This window comes from Mercurialis annua, linkage group LG2 (genome assembly GCF_937616625.2).
Source record: "Mercurialis annua linkage group LG2, ddMerAnnu1.2, whole genome shotgun sequence".
Taxonomy (NCBI): Eukaryota; Viridiplantae; Streptophyta; class Magnoliopsida; order Malpighiales; family Euphorbiaceae; genus Mercurialis; species Mercurialis annua.
The window spans coordinates 20,839,886-20,856,091 of NC_065571.1; the positions used below are offsets into that span (position 1 = coordinate 20,839,886).

A 16,206-nucleotide genomic window follows, 5' to 3' on the forward strand; every position below is an offset into this window, starting at 1 on the left:
TTTTTTAGCGATTTTTGCGAAACGTTTAAAATGTTACGAAACAAATCCTAAAGTTTCACCTCTTTAGCGATTTAAGTCAAACGTTTAAAATATTATGTAATATTCCGTGTTTTTGTTTTTATTATTATTAAATTATTTCAAATTTTTGCATTCCGTCAAGGTTAGGAAGATCGCGCCTGTGATATCCTACTACCTCCGATGAAAATTTCAATTTTTGAAAATGAAACAGAAACCGCTCCAAACTCCGGGCTACTCCCAATACATCTTAGAACACATATAAAAAGGTTTAGAACCTTCAAACCGTGATTCTAAGTAGTCGAACCACTCAAACGAACCCAAAGACACTTTAGGCTTAACGGAACTAGTCGGAAAAATACGGGGTGTTACACACCTTTTTAGCCATTTAAGCCAAACGTTTAAAACGTTTCGGAACAAATCCTAAAGTTTCACCATTTTAGCAATTTAAGCCAAATGTTTAAAACATTACGACACAAATCTAAAAACGTTTAAAACGTTACGAAACAAATCCAAACATTTGACCTTTTTAGTGATTTAAGCCAAACGTTTAAAACGTTAAAAACAAATCGAAATGTTTTAACGTTTTAGCAATTTAAGCAAAACATTTAAAATGTTACGAAACAAATCTAAACGTTTAAAATGTTACGAAACAAATGCAAATGTTTCACCTTTTTAGCGATTTAAGCCAAACGTTTAAAATGTTACGACACAAATCCAAACATTGAAAGCGTTAAGAAACAAATCCTAACATTTGACCTTTTTAGCGATTTAAGCCTAACATTTAAAACATTACCAAACAAATACGTATGTTTTGCCTTTTTAGCGATTTAAGAAAAACGCTTAATATGTTACAAAACAAATCTAAACGTTTAAAACGTTACGAAACAAATGATAATGTTTCACCTTTTTAGCAATTTAAGCTAAACGTTTAAAATATTACGACACAAATCCAAACGTTTAAAACGTTGCGAAACAAATCCTAACGTTTCACCTTTTTAGAGACTTAATTCAAACATTTAAGACGTTACAAAACAAATCCAAACATTTTTATTCTTTTAGCGATTTAAACAAACCCCAATGTTTAGAACGTTAAGAAACAAATCCTAACGTTTCACCTTTTTAACGATTTAAGACAAACCTTTAAAACGTAACAAAACAAATCCAAACGTTTTCCCTTTTAGCGATTTAAACAAAACGTTTAAAATGGTAAGAAATAATCCAAACGTTTAAAACGAAACAAATCCTAACGTTTCACCTTTTTAGCGATTTAATCAAAACTTTTAAAACGTTATGAAAGAAATCCTACCGTTTCATCTTTTGAGCGATTTAAGCCAAACGTTAAAAATGTAACGAAACAAATCCAAACGTTTAAAATGTTACAAAACAAATCCTAACATTTCACCTTTTCAGCGATTGATCCCAAACGTATACAAACATTACGAAACAAATCCAAACGTTTCCCCTTTTTAGCGATTTAAGCCAAACTTTTACAAACGTTACGAAAGAAATCCAAACGTTTCATCTTTTTAGCGATTTAAGCCGAATGTTTACAAACTTAAGAAACAAATCCAAACGTTTCAACTATTTAGCGATTGAAGCCAAACGTTTAAAACGTTTCAAAACAAGTCCAAATATTTCACCTTTTTAGCGATGTAAGCCAAACGTTTACAAACGTTAAGAAACAAATCCAAACATTTTTTCCCCTTTTAGCTATTTAAGCCAAACGTTTAAAACGCTATGAAACCAATCCAAACGTTTAAAACGTTACAAAACAAATCCTAACGCTTCACCTTTTTAGCGATTTAAGCCAAACGTTTAAAACTTTACAAAACAAAGCCAAACATTTCCCCTTTTTAGCAATTTAAGCCAAACGTTTAAAACGTTTCGAAACAAATCCTAACGTTTCAGTTTTTTAGCGATTTAAGCCAAACGTTTTAAACGCTGCGAAATAAATCCTAACATTTCATCTTTTTTGCAATTTATCTCGAACGATAAAAACGTTACGACACAAATCCAAACGTTTAAAAAGTTATGAAACAAATCCTAAAGTTTCACCTTTTTAGCGATTTAAGCCAAACATTTAAAATGTTACAAAACAAATCCAAATGTTTTACCTCTTTAGCGATTTAAGCAAAATGTTTAAAATGTTACAAAACAAATCCAAACGTTTAAAACGTTATGAAATAATTGCTAACGTTTCACCTTTTTAGCGATTTAAGCAAAACGTTTAAAACGTTACGAATGAAATCCTAACGTTTCACCATTTTAGCTATTTCAGCCAAACTTTTAAAACGTTACGACACAAATCGAAACGTTTTACATTTTTTAGGGATTTAAGCAAAATGTTTAAAATGTTACAAAACAAATCCAAACATTTTACCTTATTTAGTGATTTAAGCAAAACATTTAAAATGTTACGAAACAAATCTGAACAATTAGAACATTACGAAACAAATCCTAACGTTTCACCTTTTTAGCGTTTTAAGCCAAACGTTTAAAATGTTACGAAACAAATCTAAACGTTTAAAACAAAACAAACCCTAACGTTTCACCTTTTTAGCGATTTAAGCCAACATTTTAAAACGTTACGAAACAAATCCTAACTTTAAACCTTTTTAGCAATTTGAGCCATACGTTTAAAATGTTACGAAACAAATCCAAATGTTTAACACATTACGAAATAAATCCTAACGTTTCACATTTTTAGCGATTGAAGCCAAACGTATACAAACATTACAAGACACATCCAAATGCTTCCCCTTTTTAGCGATTTAAGCCAAACATTTCCTAACGTTACAAAGCAAATCCAAACGTTTCACCTTTTTATCGATTTAAGCCAAACATTTAAAAGGTTATGAAACTAATCCAAATGTTTAAAACATTATGAAGAAACTAATCCAAATGTTTAAAACATTACGAAACCAATCCTAACGTTTCACCCTTTTAGTCAAACATTTAAAACGTTACGAAACAAATCCTAACGTTTCACCTTTTTAACGATTTGAGCCAAACGTTTATAACATTACGAAAAAAATCATAACGTTTCACCTTTTTAGCGATTTATGCAAACGTTTAAAATGTTTCGAAACAAATCCAAACGTGTCACCTTTTTAGCAATTTAAGCAAAACGTTTAAAACGTTACATAACAAATCCTAACGTTTCACCATTTAGCGATTTAAGCCCAAGGTTTAAAATGTTACGAAACAAATCCTAACATTTCATCTTTTTGGCAATTTAAGCCAAACAAATAAAACGTTACGACACAAATCCAAACGTTTAATGTGTTACGAAAGAAATCCTAACATTTGACCTTTTTAGCGATTTATGCCAAATGTTTAAAACGTTACAAAACAATTCAAATGTTTTACCATTTTAACAATTTAAGCAAAACATTTAAAATGTTACGAAACAAATGCTAACGTTTCACCTTTTTAGCGATTTAAGCCAAACGTTTAAAACGTTACGAATGAAATCCTAACATTTCACCTTTTTAGTAATTAAAGCCAAACGTATAAAACGTTGTGACACAAATCCAAACGTTTATAACGTTACGAAGCAAATCCTAACGTTTTACCTTTTTAGTGATTTAAGCCAAATGTTTAAAACGTTACAAAACAAATCCAAACGTTTTACATTTTAGCGATTAAAGCAAAACGTTTAAAATGTTGTGAAACAAATCCAAACGTTTAGAACGTTACGAAACAAATTCTAACGTTTAACCTTTTTAGCAATTTAAGCCAAACATTTAAAATGTTACAAAACAAATCCAAACGTTTCACCTTTTTAAACGATTTAAGCCAAATGTTTAAAATGTTTCCAAACAAATCCAGACGTTTAAAACGAAACAAATCCTAACGTTTCACTTTTTTAGCGAATTAAGCCAAACTCTTAAAATGTTATGAACCAAATCCTCACGTTAGACCTTTTTTAGCGATTTTTGCGAAACGTTTAAAATGTTACGAAACAAATCCTAACGTTTCACCTCTTTAGCGATTTAAGTCAAACGTTTAAAATATTATGTAATATTCCGTGTTTTTGTTTTTATTATTATTAAATTATTTCAAATTTTTGCATTCCGTCAAGGTTAGGAAGATCGCGGGTTTGGTCTCTGGGCCAAGAATTTGGATTTTGCTTTAATTGATTGAAAGTGGTGATTAAATGGCAAGAATGGCCCTTAAATGATTTTGTTTTAAATCTTTTGATTTCTTAAATTAAATATTATATATATATTGATTATTTAATTTTGATTTTAACTTGGGGATTTCATTTAAATTAGAAGTTTGACAATTTGGTAATATTATTTTTAAAATCTAAAAATAATATTTGATTCATTATAATTAAATTAATAACTATTATTATTATTATTATTTAATTATTATTTTGAAATTTTGGCTTAGTGTGCCAATTTGGTTAAATTTATAATTTAGCTATTTAATTATTTATTAAATTATTTTAGCAATGGGATTTGTTAGTAATTATTAATTACTTGGATAATTATGTTTTATTTTAATTATTGACTGGGCGTATCAATTTGACGTTTGAGATTTTGAACGTTTTTTTTAATTTATTTTAATTAATTAAAATGGTTGTAACTTGGGTTACTTGAAGTTAAAGCTATTGGGTTTCATTTTAAATATTGATTTATTATTTTATCAAAGTTGTTTCTACATTATAAATTATGGTTTATAATTGGACATAATTATATTTATTTTATCAAAGCGATTTTTGGGAATTATAAACTTTGGTTTATATATTGATAAAATAATATTTTGGGTCGGGTTAGACTTGGGTCACCCGGCATGTGAGGTAGCTTGGTAGTTATTAGTAACTTGGCTAACCCACTATTTGAGGAATTGATTTAAGTTATTATTTAAATATTATTTAAGTAATATTTTCCTGAACAGATTTTAAAGCGGAAACTCAATAGACTTGATTTATTTAATTATTTGAATATTGTGTTACTCGATATCGAGTAACACAATATTCAAATAATTAAATAAATCAAGTCTATTGCGTTCCCGATGTTGTTCGTATTTTGACTCGGGTCATTATATGATTAATTGTTTATCCTGCTTGTGCTTTACTTGGTATTTTGCTAGTCCTGTGTGGTGTCTAGTACTCTCTAGAGTTAGGGGTTGATTTTAATATTGGTTTCTACTCTGTTCTTAGACTCGTCGACTACTCGTGCTTCGGAGTCGAATCAGGTTTTGTCGCTTGCCAGGTTTTCACGTGGATTAGTAAGCAGTGAGTTTGTAGTGCTATTTACCGCTTTATTAAGTACCACAATTTGTTTTTAGTATTGTAAATGTTTTGAACTGTTTTAAGCGATTATGGATCTGGATGGAAACGAGCTACTCGATAGGCTTGTATCGAGACTGTGTGCACCGGTATATACTCTGGGATAGTCAGACTATGGTTTTGCTTACCTGGTAATTTGACGAGGAATTGTTCCCGTCCACTTTGGGTTTATTTTCGGTATGATATGTCATACTCACGCTGGGATCATTTCAAAACTATATTTCCATAATCATATTATATTAGTATAAAATGTTTTGATTTAAGGGTTTTAAACTTAATAAATATAAATAGTATTGCGAACTCATCTCAGTATATCTGACCCCGTTGTTTTCCCAAATTTTTCAGGTTTATGATTTGAAAGCTGGTCCACTCCAATTCTTTTGATTCCTCGGAGGTTTTATGTTATTTAAACTAGTCATTATTTTCGAACTCTTAGACCGCAGTAGAACTAGTTTATATATTACATTTGTTATTGCACTTTGAAATTATCGATTTAATCGATTATTTATTATTGGCATGTTTACTCTGGATTATTTTAATATTATATTTAAGGCATGCTGTTGAGCATTTTTGGATATTTAAGTTATTTATATTAGAACTGTAATATAAATTGCTAGACTTAGGTTGGAGTCTCGGTTGCCCCCGAGCAGTTTCTGCAGGTTAATGTGGTTGATTGATTTCCGCGAGGTTTGCTACGGGTTTTGGTACGACCATACCCATACCCTAACGCCGGTCACGATTCATGAAATTGGATCGTGACAAAGTTGGTATCAGAGCTTTGGTTTCAAACCAAGGTCATTGCTTGCTATGTGTTTACTCTGTTAAGTTTGTTATTGAGTCATAGGAACTACTGCGGAATTAGATTCGTGTCTTGTCTTTTGAAACGTCATCTTTTGATTTTAAAACTTTCTGCCTACATCGATAGGGTTGCGACGAGTCTGTCATTATTTATGCTTTGATTTGATGCTTTTGATGTTATTTCACTTGGTTGATTTAATTGCTTTTGATTTCTCGGGAAATATTATGTTGGTAATTTTCTTTATATCATACTTGGGCATGATGTTAATTGCCTTATCTTGATGATGTTGCTTTTCACGTGAGTGATATATTTTGGTTGTTATGCTTTAATGATGTTGTCGACGTTAAATTGTTTTGTGAGTACTTCTAACTTTGGCCGTGAGCTTTAATTTATAAAAATTAATATTTATCAGGCTTTGACATTGTTTTGGGCTTAAATGATTTTTGACCGAAAATCTTTTTCACGTTTTATGAATTACGTTGTTGGCCACGTATTGGTTTTAAATTTCCGTAAGAAATTTTTTTTTGGCCTAACCGGTGTTTGACGCAAAAAGTCAAATGGGTAGTTTGGACACGGTAATATTATTTTCAGTATCTTGCTAATAAAAATGAAATTCATATATTTCAAAAAATTTATATTTGACTAAGGATTGAAAAAGGGTTTGTTCTTTGAAATAAAATGAATTTCTCGAATTCTTAAAATTAGAATGTTACGTCTACCTTGGATTTTCAAATGATTGTTTGGAAATAAAAGTTATTTTGAAAGGTGTTACGGTTTTTGAAACTTAGTATTACTTTGATAATTTTACCATATCTTGGTTTGTCAACAATTTGTGTTGTCGGTCTTATGCTCGATTTGCTAGTATTGACCGAAGTATGTGCTACCAAAAAGATTGTTGAAGGTTAAATATTTTCCTCACTTGAGTGATGAGTTGATGTTGTTGTTGGGTGGCGTCGAGTTTCCTATTTTGAAAAGAATTGGAATTTGTTTAAAATGCGTATTTTCCGGATTTTAAAATATTTTGTATACGTTTATAGATGGTTATTAGGGGATTGACTAGGGTCATCCAAATTTGGAGCTGAGCTGGGGAATTGTAATTACTTGACTAAATCGGTGGTTTTAATTTGAGGTGTTTGGAAACAAGTATATCTATTGTTTTATAAAAGAAGTTTTCCGAAAAATGATTTTAACACTATGGGGCTCGACATTAACTTGAAATCTAATTTGAAAATTTTATCCTTCGAAATGGGTTTTGATAGATATTTTTGATCAATATTACATTTCTTTTTTATTCTGGATTTTTTGGAAAATGTTATTACATGATTTAAATCTGTAATACCCCGTAAATTTTTAGCGTTTTTCCGGCAACTTTTCCGATCGTTTTGAAGTAAAATCGGTGACATGGTCTGATTGATCTTGGGTTGGGTTTGAGTTGATTGTTATTGGTTAATTAATTATTTAATTAATTAAAAAAAAGAAATAGGTTGATTCCCGTTCGAGAAACAGGATTCTCGAACGGGAATCCTGTTGCAGGCCTGGTCTCGTTCGAGACCAGGTGGTTCTCGAACGAGAACCATGCCCAAAAGGGCTGTTCTCGTTCGAGAACAAAGATGGGCCATGGAACCCTTTCGCCAAGCCCTTTTCGGACTCAATTACGGCCCGTTTCCACTCGTTTTTTTAAGTCGTTTTCTAAATAGAAAACCTAGATCACGCTGCATACAAACCATAGCCGTCTTCCTTTTACCCTTTCGCTGAGAAATCACTGTTCTTGATCGCTCTGAAGTTTTCAGAAAAATCTTGGGTAAGTTTATTTTGAATTTCAGATTTTGCTTTTGAACGGCTTTCCGTATTTTGATTCGTTCTCCTTCGTTTCTTGGTCGAATCCAGTTCCGTTTCGTCGATAAGATTATAGACACACGCCTCTACAACTCGCATCTTTGTTTTCGCCAAAACGGTACGTAATTCTATGCGATATGGTCGCCGCCGTTTCATCGTATATGTACGTGTATGTTTCTGTTTCTTGTTTGATCAATCTACTGCCGATGGGTTTCCTTCTTTTTAACCTTGATTTTGCTATTTTGAATGATTACAAATCCTTTGGAATGATTAAACGATAATAGTTTAAGTTTCCATCTAGAGTTTTACCTCACCTTTTCTAATCCTTAAATCGATGTCAGTTGTTGCTTGTTATGTTGAATCGTTGGTTACGTTCTTGATTCGATGGTATGATTTTGTTAGTTAAATTGTTAAGAGTCATGAGCTTGGTAATTGGTTGATTTGTTGTTAGATTGAAGTTGTTTTAATTGCTCAGTAATAAAGAATGGGGGATAGGTTTTGGTTTAGGCTTAGGCGGGAATGGCTCTGTTTGTTAAAAGAAGAAGATGGCTAATGGGTCACTTTAATCATTAACTTGTTTTGGTTAAATTAAATTGATCCTTTAGGTTATTTTCCTTTGTTTCGATACTAACCTTGATTTTAATTAGATAAATTGTATGTGTAATTGCTGTAACTAAAATTAATATAATTACTCGGGTAATTATAGGTAATTTTAAATTGAAAAGCCAATTTGGCTAATTTACAATTTAGCCCCTAAAGGTTTCTAAGAGCTTGTTTAAGTTAAGTTTTATCCTTTAGATTTCTAATTGATTTTTAATTAGTAAATTAAGAATGGAAAATTTATTGGATTTTATAATTGACTAAAGTACCATTTAGCCCTTAGTGTTTAAAGTACAGTTTAGTCCCTATTTGGCTAAAGTACAGTTTAGTCCCTAAACTTTTATAACTTATCTAATTAAGCTTTTGGGTTGTAATTTGGGTTACTTGAACTATAAGATATTAAATTCTATTTAATATAGATAATTGTTTTATCAAGCATTTTTAATTTATAAACTCGGGTTTATAAAGTTAATAAGTTTCGTTTGGGTTAGACTATGGTCACTCAACAAGTGGGAAGAAGCTTGGTAGTTTTGATAACTCGGCTGACTCACTTATATGGATTTAACTCGGATTTATTTAAATTAATTTATATACCATTTTAAATATGTTTATATGATTGTATTTTATAACTTGGGTTATATTTGGAATGCATTTAATATACGTGTTTATTAAATGTGACTTGGTTTTGCGTTGTGCTAGTCCTATGTGGTGTCTAGTACTCTTTAGAGTTAGGGTCTGATTTTAATTATGATTTTAATATTTTATTTAGACCCGTCGACTGTTCGTACTTCAGAGGCGAACCAGAGTTAGATTGCTTGTCAGGATCACGTGGATTTAGCAAGCAGTGAGTTTATATATCTATTTACCTCTTTATTAAGGAAATGTATTATTTTGTATATATATATATATGTATAAGCAGCTTTTGAACTGTTTTCGGCATTGTGGATTTGGTTTGGAACGTGCTACTCGATGGGCATCATCGGGACTGCGTGCGCACCGGTAATGATTATGGTAATGAGGTAGGTTTGAGATACGTCTCACCTTAGTGAGGGCACCGGTGGAAGATACGTCTCCTGGGCACACTATTTATTAAGTGATAGTCGGGGATCGGTTATTGAGATACGTCTCACCGACACGACAATGGATTTAGAATTGTGGTTTAGGGTTTCATTGATAATCCATAATGAAAATGTTTTATTAAACGTTTTTAAGGTTTTTAACTTAATAAATGTAAATGGTTATATAAACTCTACTCAGTAAATCTGACCCCGTTGTTTTCCCAAATTTTCCAGGTTTATGATTTGAGCTTTGGTCGATCTCCGTTTCTTCATTCTCGGAGGTTCTTTATTTATTTCAGAAATAAAGTGTCGAACTATTTTAAACTCTTAGACCGCAGTAGTAGTTTCATATTATTCATGTTTTAGTCTTACATTTATATTTTAGACTATTGTTGTTGGATTGGTCCAACTATTACTTATCGCTTGTGGCATGATTCAGTGTTATGGAATTTATATTATATTGCCATGTTGGAGTTTATTTGAGATAAAGCGTACTTTATATATATGCTGTTTATCTGTACTGCTAGATTAGGCTGAAGTCTCGGTTGCCCCCGAGCATGTGGTTTTCTGCAGGTACTTTGTTTTAAATGTAATTAAGTTGTTATCCGCAAGGCTTGCTACGGGTTTTGGTACAACCATACCCATACCCTAGCGCCGGTCACGATTCTTGAAAATGGGTCGTGACAAAATCATTGTTGGGCTATTTAAGTTAGGAATTCGTTGATCATATAGGATGTTCTATGCTCAATCCTTTGCAGATTATATTGGTTATTTATCTTAATGAGTATTGTTTTACTGCAAGATGCTTAAGTGCTTTTTGCATGTGTGAACAATTCGTGACCTATATTACTATGTCGTTATTTTGTCTCTCTTTAAGTTATGCCATGGTAGTTTTGTGCTCGTTTGCCTCATTGTGTGAAGTGTCACGTGAGGACACTTTTCGCTAGTTTTCTTTGGCATAACTTTTGGCATTGGTATCGATGTGCGTTTTAAAACTTTGTTTTGACCCTGCGATTAGTTTAGATATACTAATTGGTTTAGTTGGATCGAAAGTGTGGACTCTGGAAATCGAAGTTATTAATTTTGTCATCAAGAAATTAGAGGTGCGATTCTCAAGAGCTGTTTGCATATTCAAATTCTGAATATGTCCTGGTCAGAGAAAGGCGATCTGAGTTATATTACTCGGCACCGGTATAATAATTCTTCTCATGAGTGTTTGCCTCGTGCGGAGAAATATTGAGCGCTATGCATTTCACGTCGGGCTCGATTGTGATAAATTGTAGTATCAATCTTTCGGCTTTTGGCATTCTGTATGGAAATTGTGTTCGAGGTAGATCAATGTAGTAATGCACTAGTGTTTTCATTAGGTAGATCGTTGAATCACCGAAACTGATGGTGAAGCTGTGAAGGCAGTCGTATTGCTTTGTTTCTCCTTGGAGAATTTTCAATTTATTTGAGATGGAATATGTCGGTAGGTAAAAAAAAATTAGTTTCATTGCTGATGTGGGCTAATTTGTTAAGGACGATTCAGATTTGTGGACTAGAATAATGGAGATGGACAATTTGTCAAGATGGACGAATGCACGTCTTACAGAGTGTAATGTCTAGAAAATGTTTCAAAGAAAAATTGATTTCAAATATGAAGTTATTAAAGAAATTGAAATGTTTTTATCACGTAATTGTGCGCAGGCATGTCATGAACATGCATTTGAAATGCCACGAATAGGAATTTGCATTGAGCATTGAGTATGATCAATAATTAAAAGAGAAATAAATAATTGATACATGCATTTAGAACATTCATCACGGCATTAAATTATTAGGGTTGAATGCAACTCTTTGGGGATGAGAGCTGTCATCACCCTGGCGCATAATTATGTAAAATAAATTTTATCAGTGAAACTTTTCAAGAAAAAATGTTTTGTTATAAACTCGCGAGTTATACTGGGAAAATGGTGTTTAAAAGGTCATTAAATTTCAAACGGTTTTGAAATTGTTATTTGGTTGGAAACTAGACAAATACTCTGTGATGACGGTTGTGATTAGGAGAAGTTGCTTTGTAAGGATTTATTCAATTTTGTTGGAGTATCAATAATTGGTAAATAGAAACTATGATTATAAGGTTGCACTCGAGGTTTAGTTCGGATTTAAGAATTGTGTCAGCTTAGAGTATGCATTCGAGGATTTTTGATTTAAGGAAATTGGTTATGCTCTGCGTGTTTATTTAAACTGAAAGATTTAAAAGGACTTTTGTTTTACAGATTCGATTTCTGTACTTTTTTTATACCGATATGAAATTTTTTCGTAAATAAAGGAATTTTTATTTGTGAGATTTGAACTTTTGAAAAATGATGAAACTTTGCCAGTTTTGATTTAAGAGCGGATTTTAAATTGTTCTAAATGAATGATGTTATATAATCATGAAATTATTTAAAAGTAAATTGAGAGTATTTTATTTTGTTGATACATTTACGAACAAAAGGATTTTTCAACGGGTTAATTATTTTCAGTTGAAAATTTAATTTAATTTGAGGTGCTAGTGATTTCAAATTAAAGGCGGACGGTGTTATTATATATTTGTGTTTACGGAAAGCGTCTTTCTAAAAAAATTTTATTTTAAACATAACCAATAATATGATAAATTGCGATTTGATCTAAATGATCTTCTATAGGATTCGAGGTTATAGTGTTTGATAAAAAAAATTGAGGATGAAAAATTTTGTTATCAGAAGTTTAAGTTAGGATTTCCTTAGAAATATATGTGTTTTCGTACATCTTGATTCGCGAAGTTGATGATATTATTGAACTAATTTTAGTTAGTTGAATAGAGATGATTTTAGTGGTGTTTAATTTTCAGCCGTTAGTTGTGAGAGCTTATATAATCAGGACGACATTTTGGGTTGTTGTATGCTTGTTAACGGGAATTTTAAGTTTCTCATGAGGTATTTAGTGTTGTGATCACAGAATGATATAGTGCATAGGCGTTAAGAGATGTAAGATTATTTTCAGTGAGAGTATCTGTATGTTTCGGTTTGTAGCATTGGAGTTTGGCTTAGTAAGATTATGATTTGAATTTTGGGATTGTTCCTACACGTGTAGTGTTGCTTTGGTGGTCTTTGAGACTTGACCTTGTTATTTTCGAAATTTTTCCTCGTATAGCGTATTGGTTATTCCCGGTTAGAAAATGAATTTTTAATTCGTTCACCCGTGGTGTTTGAGAAGTCGTTGATGTACCAAATTGTTGAACTCAGAATTATTTCGCGTATGTGTGTGGTGACCATTCGAGTTTTTAAATCAGTATTAAACTCGAGATCGAATTTCTCTAAGTTGGGGAGAATGTAATACCCCATATATTTTTCACCGTGTTTTCGGTTGATTTATGTTTCGTTTCGCTTTGACTCTCCTCAGTTTTCATTGTGGTAGGATTACTCTTAATGAGAGTTTGTTTAATCTAGTGAGATTGCGGTTGTGTTTTGCTTAGGTTGAATTAGGCAGTGTTATTTTGTTTCCGTTGAGTTGTCACTGGTCGTAAAGTGATTTTGGGAATCTGAAATTGTTACGATTAGTTGTTTTTTTTCGTTCCGTTGAGGATGCGTTGCTCCGTATTTTTAGAGTTACGTGTGATTTGTTTTGCGTGATAAAATTGATTTTATATTACTTTGGTTTATGGTAAATTCGAGTACGAATTTTTAATAAGTTGGGGAGAATGTAATACTCCGTGTTTTTCTTTTTATTACTATTAAATTATTTCAAATTTTAATTTTAAATTTTTGCATTACGTCAAGTTTAGGTAATTTATTATTAATTTTATTATATATTTTTACTTAATTTTATTTTAGTCGCCCGTTGATTTGGTCGTAGTTCGATTCGTATTTAATTTGTATTATTAAATTTTTAAAAAAAGATAAATGAATACATTTCATGCAAAACAACCTCATGCATTCCTTATTTAAACCCACGTTTTTTTTGCCATTAAAATTGTAACAATGTAACAAGCCCATGCAAATTACTTGCATGAAAAGTCCATGCACATTGTTATTAAGAATTAAATTAATTTTGCAGCAACAATTGCGTGTTTGGTTTTCTTATATATATATATATTCATATATAGGTCTTATTTTAATCCAAATTTTTCCTTTTATTCCTCCTAACCCTAGCTGTCGTCATTAGCTCTTAATCGCTGTTAATCTTTGAACAAATCATCATCAAACTCTTGTGTTCAATCGGTAAGAGTTGTTCTTAGTTTTCTGTTTTAAGTTTATTATCGGCACTTCCGTAATTTGAATCGTTCTCTTTCGTTTTAGCGTAATATTTGGATCCGTTTCGTCCTAGTTGAAGTAGACTCGCGCTTCTACGATTCCCAACCTTGTTTTCGCTAAATGGTACGTAAACAATCCCGTTACAGTCGCCGCCGTCTCGCCGTTTTTATTTGTTATTGACTGTTTCGTTTTGATTTCTTGTTGCCAATTTTCTGGATCATGTTTGTTGGTTTGATTCTTGATGTTTGGTGTGTGTAATCTCCTGTATCATGAGTTTGTGGCTGAATCATGCTTATTGGTTTGATTTTGTTTTTGATGTTTCAGTTATTGGGTTGTTATTTGTTATGGTTTTGCTTCGGTTCTTACTCTCATCACTGCCATTATTATTTAAGGGTTGTTAATGAGATTGATTCTCTAATTGGGTTCCTCGTCCATTGTTTATTGTTCTTGATCCAGTTCGGATTCGATGCTGTGAGCTTATTTGCTCGATTGCCATTGTTGAGATTTGATTCTTGTTTTTGATTTTTGTTATGTTATCTATAATTTGTTAAATCCTTGATGAGTTCTTGTGATGTTGGTCTTGTGAGCAAATTGTTTTGTCCATAATGTTAGATTACTGTGATTTGAAGTTCATAAAGGAATTGTTGGCGGGTTTGGTCTTTGTGCCAAGAATTTGATTTTGCTTTAATTGATTGAAAGTGGTGATTAAATGGCAAGAATGGCCCTCAAATGATTTTGTTTTAAATCTTTTGATTTCTTAAGTTAAATATTATATATATATTGATTATTTGATTTTGATTTTAACTTAGGGATTTCATTTAAATTAGAAGTTTGATAATTTGGTAATATTATTTTTAAAATCTAAAAATAATATTTGATTCATTATAATTAAATTAATAACTATTATTATTATTATTATTATTATTATTTAATTATTATTTTGACATTTTGGCTTAGTGTGCCAATTTGGTTAAATTTATAATTTAGCTATTTAATTATTTATTAAATTATTTTAGCAATGAGATTTGTTGGTAATTATTAATTACTTGGTTAATTATGTTTTACTTTAATTATTTACTGGGCGTGTCAATTTGACGCTTGAGATTTTGAACGTTTTTTTTTAATTTATTTTAATTAATTAAATTTGTTATAACTTGGGTTACTTGAAGTTAAAGCTATTGGGTTCCGTTTTAAATATTGATTTATTATTTTATCAAAGTTGTTTCTACAATTATAAACTATGGTTTATAATTGGACATAATTATATTTATTTTATCAAAGTGATTTTTGGGAATTATAAACTTTGGTTTATATATTGATAAAAAAATATTTTGGGTCGGGTTAGACTTGGGTCACTCGACATGTGAGGTAGCTTGGTAGTTATTAGTAACTTGGCTAACCTACTATTTGAGAAATTGATTTAAGTTATTATTTAAATATTATTTAAGTAATATTTTTCGGAACAGATTTTAAAGCGGGAACTCAATAGACTTGATTTATTTAATTATTTGAATATTGTGTTACTCGATGTTGTTCGTATTTTGACTCGGGTCATTATATGATTAATTGTTTATCCTGCTTGGCTATGCTTGTGCTTGACTTGGTATTGTGCTAGTCCTATGTGGTGTCTAGTGCTCTCTAGAGTTAGGGGTTGATTTTAATATTGGTTTCTACTCTGTTCTTAGACTCGTCGACTACTCGTGCTTCGGAGTCGAATCAGGTTTTGTCGCTTGCCAGGTTTTCACATGGATTAGCAAGCAGTGAGTTTGTAGTGCTATTTACCGCTTTATTAAGTACCAAAATTTATTTTTAGTATTATAAATGTATTGAATTTTTTTAAGCGATTATGGATCTGGATTGAAACGAGCTACTCGATAGGCTTGTATCGAGACTGTGTGCACCGGTATATACTCTGGGATCTGCAGACTATGGTTTTGCTTACGCTGGTAATTTGACAAGGAATTGTTCCCGTCCACTTTGGGTTTATTTTCGGTATGATATGTCATACTCACGCTGGGATCATTTCAAAACTGTATTTCTATAATCATATTATATTAGTATAAAATGTTTTGATTTAAGGGTTTTAAACTTAATAAATGTAAATAGTATTGCGAACTCATCTCAGTATATCTGACCCCGTTGTTTTCCCAAATTTTCCAGGTTTATAATTTGAAAGCCGGTCCACCCCGATTCTTTTGATTCCTCAGAGGTTTTATGTTATTTAAACTAGTCATTGTTTTCGAACTCTTAGACCGCAGTAGAACTAGTTTATATATTATATTTGTTATTGCACTTTGAAATTATCGATTTGATCGATTGTTTATTATTGGCATGTTT

The 16,206-nt window shown here is 31.4% G+C and overlaps 2 long non-coding RNA genes across 2 annotated transcripts; both read left to right on the forward strand.

Moving 5' to 3' along the window:
- The first annotated feature begins 9,162 nt into the window (after positions 1–9,162).
- Positions 9,163–10,076, forward strand: LOC126667303 (uncharacterized). Its single transcript, XR_007638141.2, has 2 exons — positions 9,163–9,396; positions 9,845–10,076. It is a non-coding gene; the product is annotated as an uncharacterized LOC126667303 (long non-coding RNA).
- Positions 10,077–13,706: 3,630 nt separating this feature from the next.
- Positions 13,707–15,947, forward strand: LOC126667304 (uncharacterized). Its single transcript, XR_007638142.2, has 3 exons — positions 13,707–13,836; positions 13,915–13,992; positions 15,555–15,947. It is a non-coding gene; the product is annotated as an uncharacterized LOC126667304 (long non-coding RNA).
- Positions 15,948–16,206: the final 259 nt, after the last annotated feature.